The sequence below is a fragment of the Oryza glaberrima genome, chromosome 12 (assembly GCF_000147395.1).
Source record: "Oryza glaberrima chromosome 12, OglaRS2, whole genome shotgun sequence".
NCBI classification, from domain to species: Eukaryota; Viridiplantae; Streptophyta; class Magnoliopsida; order Poales; family Poaceae; genus Oryza; species Oryza glaberrima.
The window spans coordinates 15,649,890-15,658,923 of record NC_068337.1 but is presented as its reverse complement, the minus strand read 5'-3'; the positions used below and the strand labels follow the sequence as shown (position 1 = coordinate 15,658,923).

Below are 9,034 nucleotides of genomic sequence, written 5' to 3'. Positions count from 1 at the left end.
CCTCCCATTCCTGTTCTAACAGCTGCAGAAGATTGGGGTGGATTATTGTGGGCTGCATCCTGAGGAAGAAGCTGAAGACAAACTTTCTCAGCCCAAAAAATGAATTTTCCAAATGGTTGTAATAATCAAGCTCTGTGGAGCTTTGCTACTCTGCTATGTAATAGGGTAGCTATTCTCTTTTGCTGGACCCCTTATTATTTGTGGTTATGGAACTACTGCTATGTGAAATGGCTTTGGAACTCTTGTTGCTGCTATTTGTCTACTGATAACTCCTGTTGTACCTCTGATGTTTTACTTGGTTTGATGAAAGGGTTTTCTCTGAATGTTCAGTGGAGTTTGTGGTGTGGGGTCATAGTTATCCGCGTCGGTAAATCTCTCTTTTCAGTTCTACCCCCATGAATAACAATATCAACAGATCCTGCAACATCCTTTGTTAGAATATCAGAGGAATAAACTCCTCCCACAAGTGGCTGGCTTTATCTGAAAAAATTGCAGAATCCTCTTGTTCAGTTATTTGCCTCCAAGAGACTAAAAAAGAAGTGTTCGACCATTCCTACCTGCAAAAATTTTGCCCTAGACGCTTTGACAAGTTTGTTTTTCAGCCATCCTTTGGTGTTTCGGGTGGCCTAATCATAATCTGGAATAGTAGTGTCTCCCCTTTGCTATAACCATGCAGTTTTTTCAACCTCATCCCGACATGAAACCTGGAACCTCACAAATATATATGGCCCATGTGCGGGTGAGTTACGAAATAATTTTGTTTCCTGGTTATATAACCTCGAAGTGGATTTGAATCAGAACTGGATTTTCATGGGAGACTTTAACTTCATCCGATCAGTTGAAAATAGAAACCTTCCTGGTGGAGATGTGAATGATATTATGCTTTTTAATGAGATCATTAGCAATGTGGGTCTGACTGAAATCCCCCTCAAAGGTATGGCTTACACTTGGAGTAATATGCAAGATCAACCTCTTTTACAGCAACTAGACTGGGTGTTCACCTCCACTGCTTGGAACCTAGCCTTCCCAAACACTTCAGCTACTGCTCTATCAAAATACATATCTGACCATGCTCCATGTCTAATCAGCATAGAAACCTCAGTTCCTAGAGCCAACCTCTTCAGGTTTGAAAATTTTTGGGTAGATATGCCAGGTTTTCAAGATCTTGTTCAACAGTCATGGAATACTAATGTCAGAAGCTCTAATTAGGCAGTAATCCTAAATGGAAAACTAAAAAATCTCAGAAGAAAGCTGAAATTTTGGAGTAAAAGGCTATCCAATTTGCACACTCTAATCACAAATTGCAATGAAGTTCTGGTGTTTTTGGACAGTATCGAGGAACAAAGGCCTCTTCTTATTAATGAATGGAACTTTAGATCAATTCTAAAGAATCATATCTTGGTTCTTCTGAAATACAAAAATGAGTTTTGGAGGAAACGATATACTGCTAGGTGGGTTAAATTTGGTGATGAAAATCCCTCCTTTTTTCAAGCCTCTGCTACTGACAGCTACAGAAGGAATAAAATTTCCCACCTGAAGTTAGACGACAACAGGATAGTCACCACTCATGAAGAAAAAGCTCAGGCCCAGTTCAATACCTATTTTCAGAGAATGGGTACTGCTGTTTTGTCAGAAAATCATCTCAACCTGAATGGCTTGCTACATACAGACACTGATCTAAACCATTTGACATCCATTCCATCTGAGGAAGAAATGAATAATATCATCAAGAACATGCCTCTTGATAGAGCCCCAGGCCCTGACGGATTCAATGGATTGTTCCTAAAGAAGTGCTGGCACATCATCTCTGCAGACTTCTAAGAACTTGCAAGGCAATTTTTCATCAATGGCTCATCCATTGCAAATCTCAACAACTCTTTCATCACCTTAATCCCAAAGAAGTCTAACCCTGAATCACCAAATGACTTCAGACCAACTGCTTTACAGAACTCCTCCCTTAAGTTCATATGTAAGATTACGACAAATAGGTTCCAATCAGTCATCATGGACGTCATTCACCCAAATCAATATGGTTTCATCAAAGGGAGGACCATCCAATATTGTTTGGCATGGTGTTTCGAGTATATTCATCAATGCCACCAAAGCAAAAAAGAGATTGTGATCCTTAAAATCGACTTTGAAAAATCTTTTGATATGGTGGACCACGTAATAATCCTACAAATTTTGAGAGCAAAGGGTTTCAATGAGATTTGGGTAAACTGGACTAAAAACATTTTATCCTCAGCTTTCACCTCTATCCTGCTCAATGGGGTCCCAGGAAAAGATTTCAAATGCAAAAGAGGAGTCAGACAGGGTGACCCTCTCTCTCCTTTCCTTTTTGTCATGGCAGCTGGTCTGCTGCAGTCTATAATCAATTCTGCTCATGACTCTGGCATTCTGTCTCAGCCCATCCCACAACCTGGTGCGAAATTCCCCATTATACAGTATGCGGATGATACCCTCATTATCTTGCCAGCTGATCAAAAAGAGATTTTCTGTCTTAAAGGTCTCCTTCAAATCTTCTCCCTCTCCACTGGTCTGAAAATTAACTTTCATAAATCTTGTATGATCCCAATCAATGTGGATGAGCAAAATATGGAAATTCTTGCGGGCACCTTTGGCTGTTTCATAGGCTCTATGCCTTTCACTTATCTCGGTCTTCCAATGGGTTCAACCAAACCTAGAATAATTGATTTTGCCCCTCTAGTAGACAGAATTGAGAGAAGGCTCCCTTCCACAGCGGCCTTCCTGAATCATGGTCAGCGCTTAACAATGGTAAACTCAGTACTTTCCTCCCTGCCGACATACTATATGTGTTCGCTTAAACTTCCAAAGAAGGTTATTCAACATATTGACAGGGCAAGAAGGCACTGTCTTTGGAGGAAATCAAGGGATCCTAATGCTAAAGTTCATTCCTTGGCTGCTTGGGACTTGGTGTGTCAGCCTAAAAAGAAGGGAGGTCTTGGAGTCATCAACCTGGAGCTACAAAACATAGCTCTTCTGCTCAAGCATCTAGATAAGTTCTACCATAAAAAGGATCTGCCATGGGTTAACCTGATTTGGGACAAGTATTACTCAAACTCTGTTCTGCCCCCGCATGCCATGTGGAAAAGGGATCCTTTTGGTGGAAGGATGTACTCAGATTGACTCCAATTTTTCGAGCCATTTCTTTGGTTAAAGTTGGTCTTGGTGTGTTGATGCGAAAAACACACACTGGCCTGGAAGATCTGCTTAACTTCTGTGCAGGTCCAAAATCTTGCCTTTAGGCTCGTGAGCGTGCCAGTTGATTTGATCCTGCAATCAACAAGAAAAAGAAACAAGAAAACCGCAGTTAAATCCATAAACGATAGCCGATCGGCTGGTTGCCGATGACATATCATTTATCTTTGAGCCGATGTCACATTGGAATCGATCGGTTGTCATGAATAAATAAGATAAAACTAAATCTACTCGATCGGCCGTAGATATTAACAACATATAATCTTTACTTCGATACATATTTAAACCAAGTGATTGGGGTAGATCGGTCGCCATGCCGAGACAGTATAAATCACCTAAGTCGAAATATATATTAAAGCAAAGATTATATAAATGTTTATAGCATAGCCGATCAGATAGATCTAGCATGTATCGGCTAATACTCCGATACCACTCTATACTAAGATATCAAGACAAGCAGAATATATTAAACAAAAAGCCTAATATACCGTAATGAAACGAGATCTTAATATAAAGGGCAGACTTAGCAGAACAATCAAGCACAGGGGATATAAAATGGCTAAATCAGGTAAGATCGGCTGAAACCCCGATACTATCTCTCTCGATAATCATAAAACAGGCTAGATATCACAATTATAGATAGAACTCAATAGATCGAACTTAACCGATGCAACATTAAGCATAAAAATAAGTATGAGATCTAAGCAAGATGATGAAAATCTCTAAAAGATGGTAGATACACGATATAATCTAACTTAAATAACGAAACATAACACTATCGGTCACTTCCCGACAATGAGAATCAGCCGATAACAAGCTATATGATGTAACTAACAAAGATTGCAACGTGTATATGATAACTCGACGAACAGCTCCGAAGCCATCGCCACTGAAATCGGCTGCATCACCTCTATCGGCTGTCCTCTGTCCGATCCATCTCAGCCAATGCAAACTCCAGCCGATGTCATCGCAGCCGATGCATACTCTGTTCTTCGAATCCATCTCCTTGCCGAATCTGCCTTGATTCCAATGTTAAACCTAGTTCATATATTACCAAATTTGGTCGTTAACATGGTGACACAACACCTTTTTGGAAGGATAATTGGTCAGGGCGTTTTTTAGAGGATTATCTGAGCACCCTATTCTCATTTGCCAAAAATAAGGACATATCTATCAAAGGTTTCAAATCTCGGAATCACTTAGATGAGATCTTTTATACTCCTCTCCCCATCCAAGCAATTCAGGAATGCCACCTTCTTTCTAGCACTCTTCAAACCTTAAACTCAAATCATATGGAAGACCAATGGACATACATTTGGAACTCTCCCCATTATCAACCGAAAAGAGTCTATGACCTGTTTTTCACCCATATTCAACCTGAAATTCCCTTGACTCTCATCTGGAAAAGCAAATGCACACTCAAGTTGAAAGTGTTTCTTTGGCTACTTTTATTGGACAGATTAAACACTAAAGAGCTGATGCAATGAAGACATTTCAATACCCAAGGGGGAGCTTCATGTGTTACATGCAACAACTCGACCACAGAAGACTTTCTTCATCTCTTCTTTGCCTGCCCCTTTGCCCAACAATGTTGGCATTTCCTCGGCATAATCTGGGATCTAAATCTGAATTTTTATGAACATGATCATTGCAGCATATAGGAACTTCCCTCATCCCTTCTTTATGGAAGTTTTGGCAATTTGTTGCTGGCATCTCTGGAGTAGGCGAAATGACTTGATCTTCAATGGTATCCAAGCAAAATTTGGCAAATGGAAGGCTGATTTCAAGGATGAGTTTACTCTGCATTTGCATAGAGTAAAGGAGACAGAAAAACCATTGTGGCAATCATGGATTAATAGCATTTATTAACTAGCTTGCGTTTCAGGCGGTCTTTTCTTCTTTCTTTCTTCCCCCCTGTTGTATTCCCTCTGTACAGTTTCCCTTGTATTTTGTCGTTCTCTTTTTAATATATTTGTGCAGTAGGAGCCTCTCCTACTGTTTTAACCGTCAAGACCAGCCGATGAGAGAAGTGTAAACGACACTTGAAAACTTGCAAGTGAAGATGAAACTTGCTTCAGATAATACAAAACCAAGTATGTGTAATGTATCTCAAATCGCAAGGCCTTGCATGTCAAGTAGAGGGGACCCTACGGAAGCAGTAAGTAGGCAATACAACATGGAAGACGAGATAGTGTTGGAAAGGTATCAAAGATGATATTGTGCTTTAGCGTACAAGTCACCACAATATTTTTCCAATGTCATAGGGAAAATATTGTAGTTTTATATATCTTTTTTGGTACAATGTTCTCTTAAATTAAGATAGAAAATATTTGTTTCTCCATTGGTTGAAGAGTATACTAAGTACATAGTATACATAAAAGAAATCTTGCTCGCATCACACATGTAAATAATTGTTGACGGTCGTTATCGATTAGTTTCGACCATCAATATTACCAAAATAGAGGAGAACAAGTGATGCTTGCAATGGATATATCTGTTAGAATAATAATATTCCACTAGTATAGGGTATACTAACCTTTTGCAGAGAATGACAATAAAGTGGAGGAGACTCGACATCAACACAGACGATAAATCAATCGGACGATGTTGAGAACCAGACTTACGTATGAATAGGCCAAGAAATCAGAAATGACACGACACACTGGGCCAAAATTTACAAGTCTATGGAGGAGAACAACAAAGGAGGCCGCCAGCCGAAGATGGGCTGGGTTGGGCCAGCCCATGGTTCGGCCGAACCATAGGGTTCGGCCGAACCTCCCGTGGCACCGATGGATGCAGGGTTTGGATGGATGGCTGGGATTGATCCCCAATGACGGTTGGAGGGTATTACCAACCATTCCAACCGTCATTACCTGCCTATAAAAGGAGCTCCTCTTCTCACTTCACACACACACACCTCAAGCAAGAGCTCTCTCATTTCTCTCAAGTTTAGTTTAGTAGTATCTAGCTGGTGGAATAGGAAAAGAGTAGAAATCAGGAGTCCGGAAGCCTTCAGAAGAGTTCGGGTATGGCTCTAGTAGCTTTCCTTTCCTCTTTTGTAAGCTTTGTACTTTTATTAGAATACTCTTCTATATACATTTATGGTATTGAAATACTTTCTGAGTATATGAGTACCTACTTTACATTATGTTCATGTTATATTGAATATACGGCTAGCTTATCTGGGAGATGCTTTGGTGCGGGTATAATGTTTGCTTATGCAATTACTCTATGTCATGACGATGATATTAGAGTAGTATCTGGTAGTTTAGACGTGGTGTCTAGATTACGGGATATCATTATTTGGGGTTATATGCTGCGGATGAGAGGTGGGTCGCTGATGGTGACAGCTCAGTACGGGTATTCCTCCGCGCCTGTATATAATCCTAAGTTAATTCCCTGAGGAGGGTATTCCTCCGTATTTAGCCCCGATTGTATGGTCATGACGGGCTGTCATAAGGAACTCGGCAGTCAGGGGTGGCTTCTCGAAGTACCAGGAGGGCATCGGATAGAGGGTATTAGCTACTATATCGGTTAACTAGAATGCATGTATACTATGTATATTAGAAGTATAGGAATAGATTTTCTTTCTCTCTTCTTCCCACTAAGCTTAGATAATATATTATGAGAATGAGTAGCTAATGCTTGTGTGTCATTCTACCCTTGGATTATCTTAACCCTGCTTAGAATATAATTATCACAAGTAATATATAAACTATTAATCAAGTTCTCTCTACATGATCTTACCACGGGATAAAATAAATACGATACCCTTGGAATACTCTCGGGTGAAATGCTACAATGGTATATCCGTGCGCTTGCGGATGAACTCTGTAACCATAATATACCAGAGGTATTTCTGCGCCATTGCTGTGAATTATATTTCTAGTAATGACGTTAAGAAATACCAACAAGCATTTCTGGCGCCGTTGCCGGGGAAGATTCATAATAGAGATTACCTGAACTAATACTTTATATTTACCTGTGTGTAATCATTTTCCTTTGCAGGCTAACCTTGGTTGTTTTCACTTTTGTTGTAAAAACAGGGTAGTGCATGACTGGTTTCAACTTGCCGGAAAACTTCAAAAAAAGTCCAGAAGCTTTCTTCCGGAGCGTCAGGCCGCGAGTCGTTGCTCTGCAAAAAAACTCTACCAACAGAGAAACCAGCCGTACCAGCACCACCGACCTTCAAGATTATGGCTAACAAGACTCTCCGCGAGTTCGCTACTCCCTCTGCTGACAATGTGGCCATTGGGCCGCAGATCAACATTGGAGACGTGGATTTCGACTTGAAGTCTAGCCTCATCACGATGGCGCAGGCTAGCCCGTTATATGGCAAGCCTAATAAGGATGCCAATGCTCATCTGCAACAGTTCCTGGAGATCTGTAGCACGTACACCATTAAGGGCGTCAGTCCCGATGCCGTTAGGCTGCGACTGTTTCCGTTCTCCCTTCTCGGGAGAGCGAAGCAGTGGTTCTATGCCAACCGTGCTGCTGTCAACACCTGGGACAAATGCTCTACGACATTCCTCTCGAAATTCTTCCCGATAGGCAAAACCAATGCCCTTCGTGGAAGGATTTCAAGTTTCCAGTAGACAAGAGATGAGTCTATTCCTGAAGCATGGGAGGGTCTGCAAGAGTACGTGGCCGTTTGTCCTCATCATGGGATGGACGACTGGCTGATCCTGCAGAACTTTTAAAATGGACTCACCCCGATGTCCCGTGATCACCTGGACGCGGCAGCTGGAGGAGCGTTCTTCTCTAAAATGGTTTAAGGAGCCGTTGATCTAATAGAGAAGATGGTCTCCAATATGGGTTGGAGCGAGGAACGACTCCAGACCCATCAGCGAGGCATGCACACCGTCAAAGAGACAGAATTACTTGCTGCCAAGCTGGGCCTCCTCATGAAACGCTTGGACGACCACGAGAAACGGCCACAAGGCACCGTCAAGGCCTTGGACTCACACGTTACGTGTGAGGTCTGCGGCGGCAACAGGTTATTCTGGGAATGACTGCCCGGAAACGCGTAAGGAGGCGATGTACATGGGCAACAACAATGGGTACCGTCCACAAGGAGGTCAGGGGTGGAACCAACCACGCCCATATTATCAAGGAGGTAACAACAACGGTAACTTTTCTAACCAGCCCTCCTTTAAGGATCTCGTTTTTGCGTAAGCTGAAACCACTGATGTGCTAAGGAAAAATCTTGCGGCCAATGACAAGATCCTAGAGAACATAAATGTCAAGTTAGATGGCTCCGCTTCTGCTTTTCAAAACCAGCTGAGCTTTAATAAAATGATAGAAACCCAGCTAGCTCAATTGGCATCCTTAGTCCCTGCAAATGAAACTGGGAGGATTCTGGGGCAACCTGACTCCTCCGTTGAAAATGTCTAAGGCAATCACGACGAGGGGAGGTAAGTCCACTCGTGATCTGCCATATCCTAACCCTGCAGGAACTAACGAGATTGCCAAAGAAGTGCCATCTAGTGATTCGGCTGACAAGGAAGTTCAGCTAGAAAAGACAGTGCCGCAGGAGTACTGCGACACACGTACGGTTGCTGCCGTTTCCTCAACGCAGTATGAAACCGTCAGTGGACGAGCAATTCGCTCGTTTTGTTGAAGTAATCCAGAAGTCATAAAGTCATTATTGGATACTAAACATACTTTCTTAAAGATAAAAGGGAACTAACAAACTATTCCTAATTAATAGATAACTTGCCATGCCGTATCCTCCTTGAACTCGGTTACTTCTGGATAAGCTTCCTTTAGTAGATTAATTTTCTTAACCGAATATAGCAGGAATCTGACTATTGGC

At 41.7% G+C, this 9,034-nt stretch overlaps 1 non-coding gene across 1 annotated transcript; it reads right to left on the bottom strand.

Annotated features, from left to right (window-relative positions):
* Window positions 1–7,781: 7,781 nt before the first annotated feature.
* On the bottom strand, window positions 7,782–7,888 carry LOC127758255 (small nucleolar RNA R71). Its single transcript, XR_008013679.1, has one exon. It is a non-coding gene; the product is annotated as a small nucleolar RNA R71 (small nucleolar RNA).
* Window positions 7,889–9,034: the final 1,146 nt, after the last annotated feature.